The sequence below is a fragment of the Saccoglossus kowalevskii genome, chromosome 19, assembly GCF_978046115.1.
Source record: "Saccoglossus kowalevskii chromosome 19, keSacKowa6.1, whole genome shotgun sequence".
Lineage (NCBI taxonomy): Eukaryota > Metazoa > Hemichordata > Enteropneusta > Harrimaniidae > Saccoglossus > Saccoglossus kowalevskii.
In genome coordinates, this window is record NC_140659.1 from 20,552,679 (window position 1) to 20,568,256 (window position 15,578).

The 15,578-nt window shown below is 35.6% G+C and overlaps 1 protein-coding gene across 2 annotated transcripts in view; it reads left to right on the forward strand.

Moving 5' to 3' along the window:
• The window catches only part of LOC100368290 (uncharacterized), a 68,918-nt gene that overhangs the window by 32,157 nt on the left and 21,183 nt on the right, over positions 1-15,578 (forward strand). Inside the window, exon 1 of one of the 2 annotated variants that reach the window (XM_085493858.1) lies at positions 12,610-12,730. The exons of the other annotated variant lie outside the window; for it this stretch is intronic. The gene's annotated coding sequence lies outside the window, so the exon portion shown is untranslated. Of the gene's footprint in view, positions 1-12,609; positions 12,731-15,578 lie in introns of those variants that run through there. 2 annotated transcript variants of the gene reach the window in all.

Below are 15,578 nucleotides of genomic sequence, written 5' to 3' on the forward strand. Positions count from 1 at the left end.
AAACATTCTCTGTCTGTTGTCTCGTTCAGAACAGAACAGTAATTTAGGTTATATATATCAAAAGACTAAGTATAGAGGTGCAAGTTCGCACAAACTGGTAGCGAGAAGGTTAGTGACGTTTTTAAATAAAACATTCTCTGTCTGTTGTCTCGTTCAGAACAGTAATTTAGGTTATATATATCAAAAGACTAAGTATAGAGGTGCAAGTTCGCACAAACTGGACAGTCATTGTTTACATAATTATCACGTGACATCAAAAATGGCGAACCTTGTAAAAATGACTAAGTACGCGATTGCGAGAGCACACTGCGGAATTTCCTGGTGAAATTTAAGTTATGCATTGTCCGTAATCAAGTCCATTGAAATGCGTCTCCGATAATCAAAAGACCTATTATTCCGATTTCTATGCAGGTTTGTTTTTTTGTCCCCAAATTATTTCATACTTGGCACCTTTAACAGACTATTATTCTGTGACAAAGCATTTTCTTTAAAAACCCAGACATATTTCGCACCATCATTATCTTTTGAACGATAACTGCGAGTTTGAATGTGCTAGTCCGAACGCACTTCATTTGGCGGCGGTCCCAATGAGTCGTTTTCGATCAAAACTTCAACTCGAGAAAAACGCGAAAAACAGTTTTGGTTAATAAAACACTGTAGATTTGCTGCATTGTTATAAATATACACTAAAAATGGCCAAACATATTAACCACTGATATCATAGAACTCATAAAGAGTGTCAGATAATGAATAATTTCAAGCTCGAGCGTGAAAAAACTGCTGGCATTTGAGTCCGTACTGCAGGAACGTTCGGGTTTTCCATTGTTATGCAAACGAACAACGAGGGATAATCCTCTGACAAACATTACTGTCCCACTGTACACGCTGGCAGTTTACAAACATGCTAATCCTTCAAGTGTCTCAGATAAGACATCTAATAAAACGGTTTTCATGGTGAAACAAAATGGCCGATGTTTGAAAAAAAATTGCTGTGTCAGAGAGCGACACTGAGTGGCAGATTTTTCTTTGCCTCGTCTGTCAACGCTTTCTTTCTTTTCTTCGCCATTGCGTTAGAAAAAAAATGTATTAGTAAAATAGAATATTGACTTGGAAAATAAAACGATTTAAAAGAAAGTTGTGCAAAGTTACAGTACTCTTTTCGCACAACCTCCCGCCCGCTTCCGCTTTCCAATCACCTTTTTTCTCTCGCTTATGCGACCGCTTGTTGAATTCAACCGGACAATTTCCGCTTTTTTTTAGACCGCGCAAACCCCGAAATATCACCGCCCACCTGCTCGCTCCCGCGCATTTAAAATTCGGACTAACAGAATAATTTCCGAGGTTCACATTGTCTTATAATTGTCTTTCTGGTTTTTATAGATGTTGAACAGCTGACAAAAGTTCAAATACTTTTTGTTTTAACTATATATAATTATATGCACGCAACCTGACCCTTTGACCTCGATTTGGCGTGGACTGAATATTTTATTTTAAACAATATTCTGACGTGAAATACAAAATGTATTTCAACACAAGTACGACATGGTTGTCTGGGGTTTCTTTCCTGATTGTTGAGTCTTCGCAATGTGTTTTGTATAATTATTGTTGTTTTCCCCCGATGCTGAAGGACCGTAAAGCTAAATGGCAGTTACATACATGGGCTGAGTGAAAGAAAATATTTCTAAGCCTAAAATAAAACCTAATATTACACCTCTTTGTGTATTTGTTAATTTTACATATGTTTGTCATGACAGTATGTTTGTAAATATCTAGAAAAATCTCGTCTTTCGTTGATAATTTCGATTGTTTGTTTGGAATGTCGATCCCCATTGGTTTCTCCATACTGAGTTTAGGAAGGGCGTCGATCAACACCGCGACAATCAGCCGAGAGAAGACAAACATTGACCGTAATTCATGGAGATCATGTCCGTAATTTGTGGGCTGAAACCCCAAATAATTAATCAAGTATTATTATTTTAATATATATTTTATTTTACATCGCAAAACTAAACCATGCCCAAAACAGAGCTAGAGTTGTTCACGGTGAAACAACCGCATTGAAGACGATGCAACTTCAACTAGCCATTTCTTACCTTGAAATAAAAAAAATAAAAATTCGAAGAGCATCGGGGAAAATATTAATAATCATCCTTATCAATCGCTTGCTTTATTTTATTCGAATCCATGAAATTCACGATTTTTTTTTACATTTGTTGGCAACTTCCGCGCTAAAAAAGATTGAAAATGTGGGTGTGGTTATTTTGCAAAGTCCTGTTGATAATACGGACAAATATGGTTCTGTGACCCAGTTCGTGCTCCGATCAGGTGACTCTCAGCCAATCAATGATGTTGTAACAAAGCATATTTGACGCTAATTGAAGGGTCGTCGTACAATCCAATCACCGGCGTCGATTCACATAGTTGTTTGTGCTGTGACAGGCTTCAAAATTATTCGCTGAAAGACATATATTTTGATAAACTGATGGAATTTGACCTTAGTTCAAAATGAAAATACTAGGCTAAGATACATTAGAGCTCACGCGAATCAGTTTTCTCTGCAAGTTGTGAAATAAAGTAAACCAGAGTAGCGTCGATGATTTTCAGCCCTGAAGGACATTGAATTGTTCATCGACTGGCCACCAAATAGTTATGGCTATAACTAAATTTGACACGTTTTTCTTTTAAGCCCAATAAATTATTCATACATGTCAAGCTCTGTTCGATTTTTTCAGGGCATGTGGCCGTTTTTAGTCGAAAATATTTTTTGTGGGAACACTTTTGCGGTACGTATACAGTATAGACCGAGCTCATTCAATGATCGTGACTTAATTTTAAAAATTGAATGTCAAATTTTACCAGACGTAGACCGATGTGGATTCGATATCGTTATTTTTGGAATTAATCACTAACATTTCCTCGTTTCTCTGCTCTGTCAAAAGGAGTTACCTAGGCTTTTTTCACGTAACTGTCTCATTAAAATAAAAATAAAAATATTATATCTAGAACAAGCACCCAAAACACGTAACAAGAGGTCCCAGTTCAGTTGCTTTCACGATACAAGTGTAATACAGCTATTAGATTTGAAGTGTCGTTCAGAATGTAATAATAGTTAATACTAGTTGTATGTTCACACTTCACTATCAAAACCACCATTTCGACCACCCATGTGCCAGTTTTCAGTGTTTGGGCGAGCGGTCAATGTTTTCAATAAGCGAGCGAGCGAGCGAAAAAAAAAAAAAAAAAACGCGATTAAAATGCGGTCGGTTTCCGGTCGGACAAGACCGCGTGGTCGGAAATTAAGCGATAAGCGGTCGATGTAAAAGCGGAAGGTTGGGCGAAATGAGTACTGTATGACCATGTTTCTCCGACCATGGAACTATAGTTCCATGCTCCGACGAAGTCTCGACTGACAATAATGCTGACAATGGACGTTAGATAAACACGCATTGTTTGCAACTGGAAGCTTATCACCCGTTATATCAGAATCGTCAACAACAGAGTATACAGATAAGATTTTATCATTTAATTCCTTCCAAAGATAAACACTATGCAAATATCCACGAAACGGCAGTTGTAGTCTTTTCTGCTAGTGTTTTAAAACACTAATTTGAGCAACGTTATTTCGCAATTTCGATCTTTTGTAAACCTGGGGCGATGTATCAAGGTCTAAAGTAACCGTTTTATCAATTTTTGAAAAATCAAGAAAAAAGTGAAAATTTCCCTTCTCGCTAGCTTAAAGTACGGTCTGCTAAAAATATATAACTGAGTCCTGAAATATTACGTTTTGACCCACAATCTTGAAGTACATACAGTCCAGTAAATTTATAATTGTGTCCCGGAATATTAAAGTTTTGTCCATCTAATTAAAAATGTTGTACTGCAATATTGAAAGTATTGAATACAGAAATTGTAGTTTCGTCCTAAAATAATAAGTTTTGTCCCATGAATTTAAAGTTTTGCCTCCCAAAAATAACCTTGCCGTGGCATCTGTGGGCCACCGTAGTGGGCCACCGTAAAGAACAAATCATTTTTCTGATTGTTGGATCACTCAAGCTCTAGAGACAGTCTTTGAAAAATACGGACCCCTTTTCAAACAGAAATAATGAAAAAAGGATACCCCTTTTCAGACAAACAGGGTAAAATAACATACCCCTTTTCAGACAGAAGTAGTGAATTTGGGACCCCTTTTGGCGTATATACGTATAGCACTTCAATGTGAGTACCCCCGGGTGATAACCTAAACAGGTCCTGTTATTAAAATAAAAAGACGACCCGTACTCGGAGAGGTACATTCCCAGAGAACATTTAATAATTTTAATAATGTTATCAATAATCACCACAGATGTAATAAAGAGTATTTGGGTTTGACATGGTTTCGACTTCTGCAGTACATGGGTGCGAGTTTTTCAAGCCAGCAAAGATCAAGTCAGGTCAACTTCCTATGACTCTTTGAAGAGCCGACAATAACACCAATCATTGCAGCACCATTTCACGATATTTTCTCATTTCTGAGTAACTCTACATTGTGGAGTCGCGCTTTTGTTTGACGCGATTGTTGTATTGCGTCGGTCACGTATTGAAACTGGCGTTAGGATATTCTTCTGGCTGTGAACTGGGTGTATGCGTGAGATATTTATGGAAACACCGGTTCCGACTGGTTTATCGGGAGCATTGAACGGAAATGAACTAATTGTGCCAATAATAGTACGGTGGCCCCTCGCTAAGTCGCGCCTCGGTAAGTCGCGATTCGGCTAAGTCGCGGGTACTTGGATGGCTCCCAAAATTTCTATTGTTGTTTTGACGCTGTCAGAACTTTTCCCGAAAAACTGAGAGAAATTATCTATGAAGGTGGTTATTTTGACGAACATGTTTATAATTGCGATGAAACTGGTTTATTTTGGAAGCTGTTACCGTAGAAGTCGCAAGCAACATCAAGCGGCCCACATAATATCAGACACAAACAAAATAATCAACGCAATGTTTACAGCAAACATAATCATGATTTTATTCGAATACTGCCTGACACATGTGATGATACATCAATTAACTAAACCGAGGGTTTATATGTGCTTTTTATATGTTTTTCAATGCACGACCTCCCTCTTTCACGACGTCCCTCGGTAAGTCGCGGCCCTCGATAAGTCACGGTTTTTGCTTGGATCCCAACACCCGCGACTTAGCGAGGGGCCACTGTATGACGACCCGGACATGTTCAGTCCTGTAATTGCAATCAATTATTTGTGTATCTAATCAATCATTTTAAGTCAGCTAATACGTAATCGACGGTTAACTATCGCCGTACTGTGGGGAGTGGCCGACTCGACGCATCGGGTGCGACCAACTGTCCCATGCGGCGTACGTAGTACGACCCCACGGAATTCGAAAGCGCACTACGATACGATCATCGCGAATTAAAATCAAGGAGCTCGTGTACCCAGAGAGTCAAAATAAAACAAATAACATTTGAACGCCATTTTCGGAGGTTGATAATATTTGGCTAATAACCCCTAACCCTAGCATCTGGTTTACGATTGTTAAACATTCACACAGTGGCGGATCCAGAGAGGGGGGGACAGGGGGTGCCCCCCCAACGAGCATTCATATCATCTGGATTACGCATAGCTTCTCTGCAATTTACGCTCCGTAAATTTCAAGTGAAGCTTGGACCCCCAATACATTTTGCTGGATCCGCCCCTGCATTCACATACATCAAGAAAAATCCAATCTTCCGAGTGACAGCGGAGCGGATCAGTAGTACTAGTATTTGGACATTTTACTTGTATGCTGAGTAAATCCTCCCTGGTACAAAATGTTGAGTAGACATCTTCATAGGGAGCGGGAAAGTTAAAATTGAATTTTTTGACACATTTTTAATGTTGAGTGGCATAAAGTAAGGTTCTGAGGAATGCGGGGGCGGGGGTTATAGTCACGTGATATTCCGACTAAGCTAATGAATAAACGGGGAGGGGGCAATTTTAAATCCTGGAGAGGGCTTGGAAGTGTCGAGTAAATTACGTATATTTATTACGACGTTGTAGCTGATTTATGTTTTTAACAACAGACGCAGAGTGAGGGTAGATTTACTCAAATTTCAATACAATTTTAACAAACCTCGCCCACAACTGAGTTGTCGTAAAGAATACGTATGTTCGACATAGCTCACACATGCGCATTAGAATCGAACAGCAATGATGAAACAGCAAATTAGAATACAACTTCAATCTATCGAACCCCATGCCCCCCACCTCATATACAAATTTCGGGCCGCCGCCTCCGTATTTTGTTTATTCTTCCCACCCACCCAACCCGAACACGGGTGACACTGGTTAACAGTGCCTGGGATTTACTCCCGTCATCACTTGCTGGAATGGCATTACTCAAAATTACTTGGAAACACACAGTCATCGCCCACGTCAACAATGTTGAAATTAAAATTTCCATAGTAAGTATATCATTCCAGCTAGTAGGATACTATTGCAACTGATGGTCATGTGATGAAACCGATACACGTGACATTCTGTCAGAGTGCGTCATCTACGTACTGGTTTATTACGACATCTACATTTGTGAATTCCTCCGCGGCGTGTCAATGTTTCATTTATTTGTTCAGCTGTGCGATAATTTGTTTCTACTGACTACACAGCATATATATGTGCGATAATTTGCCATATTATCTCAAATTGTAGACTGGAAAAAAATAGATACATGTATCGTGACTGATTTCTTAACTTTTCGCTGTCCTGAGTTATATTTTTTTAAATCTGGGTTTTAAAGCGCGACAAATCATGTTGTTCTATGACCATTTATACTAATAATAATGACTTCATCTGAAGTGAGAATAATTATTATTGACTACATCTAAACTGGGGTTAATTTATTTATTGATTTCTTCTAAACTGGGGTAAATATTACTGCCTTCTTGAAAACTTCTTGACTTCTTCTTAACTAGGGGTATACTAATAATAATGACTTCATCTTAAGTGAGAATAATTATTATTGACTACATCTGAACTGGAGTTAACTTATTCATTGACTTCTTCTAAAGTGGGTAAATATTATTTATTCCTTCTAAACTGAGGTAACTCATTATTGACTTCTTGAAAAGTTGGGTAAATATTACTGACTTCTTCTAAACTGGGGTAAATATTACTGCCTTCTTGAAAACTTCTTGACTTCTTCTTAACTAGGGGTATACTAATAATAATGACTTCATCTTAAGTGAGAATAATTATTATTGACTACATCTAAACTGGAGTTAACTTATTCATTGACTTCTTCTAAAGTGGAGTAAATATTATTTATTCCTTCTAAACTGAGGTAACTTATTATTGACTTTTTGAAAAGTTGGGTAAATATTATTGAGTTCTTCTAAAATGGAGTAACTTATTTATTGACTTCTTCTAAACTGGGGTAAATATTATTTACTTGAATATTTATTGACTTCTTATTAACTAGGGGTATAATAATAATAATGACTTCATCTAAAGTGAGAATAATTATTATTGACTACATCTAAACTGGGGTTAACTTATATATTGACTTCTTCTAAATTGGGGTAAATATTACTGCCTTCTTGAAAACTTCTTGACTTCTTCTTAACTAGGGATATAATAATAATGACACCATCTAAAGTGAAAATATTTAGTATTGACTACATCTAAACCGGAGTTAACTTATTCATTGAGTTCTTCTAAAATGGAGTAACTTATTTATTGACTTCTTCTAAACTGGGGTAAATATTATTTACTTGAATATTTATTGACTTCTTCTTAACCAGGGGTACAAATAATGACTTCATCTAAAGTGAGAATAATTATTATTGACTACATCTAAACTGGGGTTAACTTATATATTGACTTCTTCTAAATTGGGGTAAATATTGACTTCATCTAAAGTGAAAATATTTAGTATTGACTACATCTAAACTGGGGTTAACTTTTTCATTGACTTCTTCTAAAGTGGGGTAAATATTATTAATTCCTTCTAAATGTATTCATTCTACACTGAGGTAACTTATATTGACTTGTTGAAAGTTGGGTAAATGTTACTGACTTCTTCTAAACCGGGGTAAATATTACTGCCTTCTTGAAAACTTCTTGACTTCTTCTTAACTAGGGGCATAGTAATATTAATGACTTCATTTCAAGTGAGAATAATTAAAATTGACTACATCTAACCTGGGGTTAACTTATTTATTGACTTCTACTAAAGTTGGGTAAATATTACTACTGACTTCTTGAAAACTTCTTGACTTCTTCTTAACTAAGAGTATAATAATAATAATGACTTCATCTTAATTGAGAATAACTATTATTGACTACATCTAAACTGAGGTAACTTATTATTGACTTCTTCTAAACTGGGGTAAATATTACTGCCTTCTTGAAAACTTCTTGACTTCTTCTTAACTAGGGGTATACTAATAATAATGACTTCGTCTTAAGTGAGAATAATTATTATTGACTACATCTAAAACTGGAGTTAACTTATTTATTGACTTCTTCTAAAGTGGGTAAATATTATTTATTCCTTCTCAACTGAGGTAACTTATTATTGACTTCTTGAAAAGTTGGGTAAATATTACTGACTTCTTCTAAACTGGGGTAAATATTACTGCCTTCTTGAAAACCTCTTGACTTCTTCTTAACTAGGGGTATACTAATAATAATGCCCCCATCTTAAGAGAGAATAATTATTATTGACTACATCTAAACTGGAATTAACTTATTTATTGACTTCTTCTAAAGTGGGGTAAATATTACTGCCTTCTTGAAAACTTCTTGACTTTTTCTTAACTAGGGGTATACTAATAATAATGCCCCCATCTTAAGTGAGAATAATTATTATTGACTACATCTAAACTGGAGTTAACTTATTTATTGACTTCTTCTAAAGTGGAGTAAATATTATTTATTCCTTCTCAACTGAGGTAACTTATTATTGACTTCTTGAAAAGTTGGGTAAATATTATTGAGTTCTTCTAAAATGGAGTAACTTATTTATTGACTTCTTCTAAACTGGGGTAAATATTATTTACTTGAATATTTATTGACTTCTTATTAACTAGGGGTATAATAATAATAATGACTTCATCTAAAGTGAGAATAATTATTATTGACTACATCTAAACTGGGGTTAACTTATATATTGACTTCTTCTAAATTGGGGTAAATATTACTGCCTTCTTGAAAACTTCTTGACTTCTTCTTAACTAGGGATATAATAATAATGACACCATCTAAAGTGAAAATATTTAGTATTGACTACATCTAAACCGGAGTTAACTTATTCATTGAGTTCTTCTAAAATGGAGTAACTTATTTATTGACTTCTTCTAAACTGGGGTAAATATTATTTACTTGAATATTTATTGACTTCTTCTTAACCAGGGGTACAAATAATGACTTCATCTAAAGTGAGAATAATTATTATTGACTACATCTAAACTGGGGTTAACTTATATATTGACTTCTTCTAAATTGGGGTAAATATTGACTTCATCTAAAGTGAAAATATTTAGTATTGACTACATCTAAACTGGGGTTAACTTTTTCATTGACTTCTTCTAAAGTGGGGTAAATATTATTAATTCCTTCTAAATGTATTCATTCTACACTGAGGTAACTTATATTGACTTGTTGAAAGTTGGGTAAATGTTACTGACTTCTTCTAAACCGGGGTAAATATTACTGCCTTCTTGAAAACTTCTTGACTTCTTCTTAACTAGGGGCATAGTAATATTAATGACTTCATTTCAAGTGAGAATAATTAAAATTGACTACATCTAACCTGGGGTTAACTTATTTATTGACTTCTACTAAAGTTGGGTAAATATTACTACTGACTTCTTGAAAACTTCTTGACTTCTTCTTAACTAAGAGTATAATAATAATAATGACTTCATCTTAATTGAGAATAACTATTATTGACTACATCTAAACTGAGGTAACTTATTATTGACTTCTTCTAAACTGGGGTAAATATTACTGCCTTCTTGAAAACTTCTTGACTTCTTCTTAACTAGGGGTATACTAATAATAATGACTTCGTCTTAAGTGAGAATAATTATTATTGACTACATCTAAAACTGGAGTTAACTTATTTATTGACTTCTTCTAAAGTGGGTAAATATTATTTATTCCTTCTCAACTGAGGTAACTTATTATTGACTTCTTGAAAAGTTGGGTAAATATTACTGACTTCTTCTAAACTGGGGTAAATATTACTGCCTTCTTGAAAACCTCTTGACTTCTTCTTAACTAGGGGTATACTAATAATAATGCCCCCATCTTAAGAGAGAATAATTATTATTGACTACATCTAAACTGGAATTAACTTATTTATTGACTTCTTCTAAAGTGGGGTAAATATTACTGCCTTCTTGAAAACTTCTTGACTTTTTCTTAACTAGGGGTATACTAATAATAATGCCCCCATCTTAAGTGAGAATAATTATTATTGACTACATCTAAACTGGAGTTAACTTATTTATTGACTTCTTCTAAAGTGGAGTAAATATTATTTATTCCTTCTCAACTGAGGTAACTTATTATTGACTTCTTGAAAAGTTGGGTAAATATTATTGAGTTCTTCTAAAATGGAGTAACTTATTTATTGACTTCTTCTAAACTGGAGTAAATATTATTTACTTGAATATTTATTGACTTCTTCTTAACTAGGGGTATAATAATAATAATGACTTCATCTAAAGTGAGAATAATTATTATTGACTACATCTAAAACTGGAGTTAACTTATTTATTGACTTCTTCTAAAGTGGGTAAATATTATTTATTCCTTCTCAACTGAGGTAACTCATTATTGACTTCTTGAAAAGTTGAGTAAATATTACTGACTTCTTCTAAACTGGGGTAAATATTACTGCCTTCTTGAAAACTTCTTGACTTTTTCTTAACTAGGGGTATACTAATAATAATGCCCCCATCTTAAGTGAGAATAATTATTATTGACTACATCTAAACTGGAGTTAACTTATTTATTGACTTCTTCTAAAGTGGAGTAAATGTTATTTATCCCTTCTAAACTGAGGTAACTTATTATTGACTTCTTGAAAAGTTGGGTAAATATTATTGAGTTCTTCTAAAATGGAGTAACTTATTTATTGACTTCTTCTAAACTGGAGTAAATATTATTTACTTGAATATTTATTGACTTCTTCTTAACTAGGGGTATAATAATAATAATGACTTCATCTAAAGTGAGAATAATTATTATTGACTACATCTAAACTGGGGTTAACTTATATATTGACTTCTTCTAAAGTGGGGTAAATATTACTGCCTTCTTGAAAACTTCCTGACTTCTTCTTAACCAGGGATATAATAATAATGACTTCATCTAAAGTGAAAATATTTAGTATTGACTACATCTAAACCGGGGTTAACTTTTTCATTGACTTCTTCTAAAGTGGGGTAAATATTATTTACTTGAATATTTATTGACTTCTTCTTAACCAGGGGTACAAATAATGACTTCATCTAAAGTGAGAATAATTATTATTGACTACATCTAAACTGGGGTTAACTTATATATTGACTTCTTCTAAATTGGGGTAAATATTATTGACGTCTTCTCAACTTTGTGAATATAAACGTGGTCGGATTGCCAGTTCTCAGGCAGCGGGGCTACATCAGCCGACAGTAGATAATAAGTAATAGAAAATAACCAACACCAAATGCCCCTGGAGGAGGAGGGGTAGGGGAGGAGCGAGTATTCCAGAACAAATGTAAGTAAATAAATTTGTTCTACCATCTTTCTAGATTTTATAATGACCACCCCCTAATGTGTGTAGTAATGGAGTATATTAGTTTTGCGATACCTACAATTGTGTTTCCACACAGGAAGGGCCATCTTGCTTATGGCCACTTGTTATCAAACCGGTACATTCAGAACGACCCCTCACGACCACCCACGCGTCTATTCACAAGCAATCTACAAATATGCTCACGAACTTGCTTTAATATGTCGGGAATAAATTGCGTTATAATTGTCATGATTATTATGGATTTGTATTCTATCTGTCAATTATAATCCACGCAGCTTGTGCTCGCGAGACTTTGATGCGCTGTAGAATTCGGTGGAGGAAGGGCATTGCACGATTACGAAAAGGTCATGGCACTAAGTAACCTAGTTGAATGACATACGAGATATAATCTACCAAACAAACAAACAATAGAAATACACAAAATATATGTCGAACTGTATCTAATATGATTTTGAAAAATCACAAATAAAAACGCACACGCCGATATGAAACGGTAAATGACGAAATCTTCCTGTCTCTGGCGAAAAAAATATAATATAAGATAAACAGATGGAGACGTCTAGTTACATATTCTGCTCATGTGCTGCTGTGTATATATCTAAACTTAGCAACACTGGAATTCCCGATGAAATACTTTAATGTATAGAATGAACCGCCCTACATGTTGCTATGCAACGCAATTGGTCGTTTTTCTCCGGCCCTGTCGCGTAGCGTTGGCAACGATCCAATTAAATTGCAACTGAAGCACTCTGTAATTCTGATTGGTCGTAGCTCAAAACGAGGCAAGGTATTTTCCCGGAACTTCTATGTTCATTGATTCTATGAATTAACTAAACACTTGGTTCGGATCGTGGTCAGATATACACAGTTTAGCGCGCACATTTTCTGCAGAATTTCGAGCCGTGAATTTTTCTTCAGTCTCATCACTATCATTAGAATCTTTGAGGTAAGCATGACAACCATCGATGCGTTTTAAAACTTTCATGATTTACGGTGAATCGTTAACCTAGTTGTTATGAAATGAATCTCACTACAACGAGACGCGATTCGAAAGGCGTGTCTGAATCTAGCGGTATGTCGAACGTGTACCACTCTGTACAGTATGTACTGTCCCACGTCGGGAAAAAACATCATAAGGTAGAGATGTGATTACACCGTGATTGTTACGCACTGACGGTAAGAATGCGAAGTGAGCGATGTAGTGATGATTGCAAACCGCGAACGTTGTGTATTTCAGGGGCGGGTCATTTTACCTTTCAAGGATGGTTAAATTCAGGCCGAATGCGTTCATTCACAAGGTACAAGCCCCCAAGTACCCTATTCCTCCTTGTCTATATCTTTTCTGTTTTTTTTATCTCTGGTATTGTGTTTCGAATTATATACCCCCCTTATAATTAATGACCATCCCTTAAGTACCAAACGCCAGAATTGATGTTGAATTCCGATGTCGCGATATGTTGTACCTAATACACGTACACCCATTAGTAACGCGAATATGTCACCCTATTTGGCGCATTTACAGACGATGGCACGTAAGAGATTGTTTGCACACACGCATACATAAACAATCACCACACAATTACCAAGAATTGAAGGATAAAATAATGCATATGCGGTTTAAAGTCCCAATTGCACTGAGGGTTAACTGGTGGGCATGTTTGATTTGGGTTATACGATGATCGCCCTTTGGAATGGGGTATCAATAATTAGTGGGGGCAATCTGTATCCAGGGTAGCGGACGCATAACAAAGAAAAACAAACCACTGTAGATTATAATCCTAGGTGAGAACAGAGTTAAAAAAACTCAAGTTACTAAATTTCCCTTCAGAAAATAAAGCGAACTCCAAGTACAAGCTTCATGTAAAATACAAAATCTGTAGATGTCAACACTACTAATTATGTGGAAAGTCTTTACTATGCACAATGCTCCTGCTTTTACTTGATATGTTAATATGGAATTGACTAATATAGGCAAATTAATGAGACTAACGCCTTACGTGCACATGCGCGTCACTTGAGATTGATATAATCTACTGTTTGTGTTCTCTGTAATTTGATCTGCAGCAGCCAATGCAGGACGCGATGTGTCATCAGTATATATTCATATATATACGCGTTTTAACTGAATCACGATTACATCATTGTCATTGTAGTTTTATTGTATTTCATTTACATGAAATTCGAACACGCGCTGCGCGACGACCACCGCGCTTTACAAACTCACAAACTCCTCACCTTAGAAAAGTAAGTATGTGCACAAATGAATTTGAAGATTTATAATGCGTAATCATGTGCGTCAGTTTCCACCACAAATGTTGATTGGCTGAAATAATGGGCATCGAATATTCCACATATTATTATAGCCCTGGCACCCTGATGAATATTTATGAATGATCCGATCTCAGAGACATGTGACGTGGCAGTGCCTTGAAAAAGCGTGAACTTATAAGCCATGTTATGTTTGTGAGAATTATTTTATATCTGAGACAATAACTAACCAAGGGGACAAAATGGTGGATAAAGATGTGATGGCGTGCCAAAGCAAATACAAAACGCCACAAATAACTAGCCGTACTTGATTTTGAAAACTGCATTTACTTTGGTGTTTTCTGGAATGCAATTATAGTTTATCATGATTTATGGCTTTTCTTGTGAATTAGTGTCATAAAATATTTGAATGTGCGTTCACTTCTGTTTATTGGGCATTTATATTAATTGTGTCTCACCTAGCATTTTTTCTAGAGTGGTATGTTTTTCTTTGTTATGCGTCCGTAACCCTGGATACAAGATTGTTCCATTAATTATTGATACCCCATTCCAAAAGGGCATCATCGTATAACCCAAATCAAACATGCCCACCAGTTAATCCTCATTGCAATTGGGACTTTAAGCCGCATACGCACTAGCGCGGGTGTATGGTTTTGCCCCAGTGCCTTCGTCTGCACCTACATCTCAGACTTCCCTGGTCCGATCCGATTCTCTTCAAATTCTACACATAACTCGTACCCTATCTGGACAATGGGCACTTGCATTACAATTGTGTGATCCGATCAATTTACTTTTAAATTTACTTTTTCCGGACACACATATGCCAATTTGTTTCAAACTGAATATTAAAGTTATACATTTTAGACGTCTGATGTATGTTCATTTTTTGTATAATTTCATTCAAAATGACCAACTGGCGGCCATTGAAAAAAATGCACTAAAATGCAATTATTTGAACATATTACTTTTTAGCTCCGCTGTCTTCGAAGACGTCCATCAACAATTCTATTTTCAACTTCTTCTTGAAAACTACCAGCTCAATTGCTTTGATACTTGGTATGTAGGTACCTTTTGTGGAACTCTGTCGGATTCGTTCACTTCGAGACGATAACTTCAATTCTCGCTTCTTAGCGAATATTGTAATATTTTTTGGTAAAGTTGTTTTAATTCTTGGTATGTGGGCATCTTGGGTGGATCTCTCTTAGATCTGTTCATTTCGTGACGATATCTTCAATTCTCTATTTTGTGCAAATATTTTTACCATTTTGGGTATTGATGACTTATCATGAAAACTGCCAGCTCATTTGCTTTGGTACATGATATGTAGGGCCCATGAAATTTGTAGCAAGATAACAATTGTAATTGCCATGGCAACGGCCAAATAAACTACCGTGGCTGTGATATGGCAAGATCATTATGATAACTTAAAGGCAAATAGTTACAGAAAATTACCTACTTTAGGAAGAACAGCGGGGCTATTTCCACCGTTAGGTCGCTTGTTGTCGTACTTGGTATGGTGGTTTTAT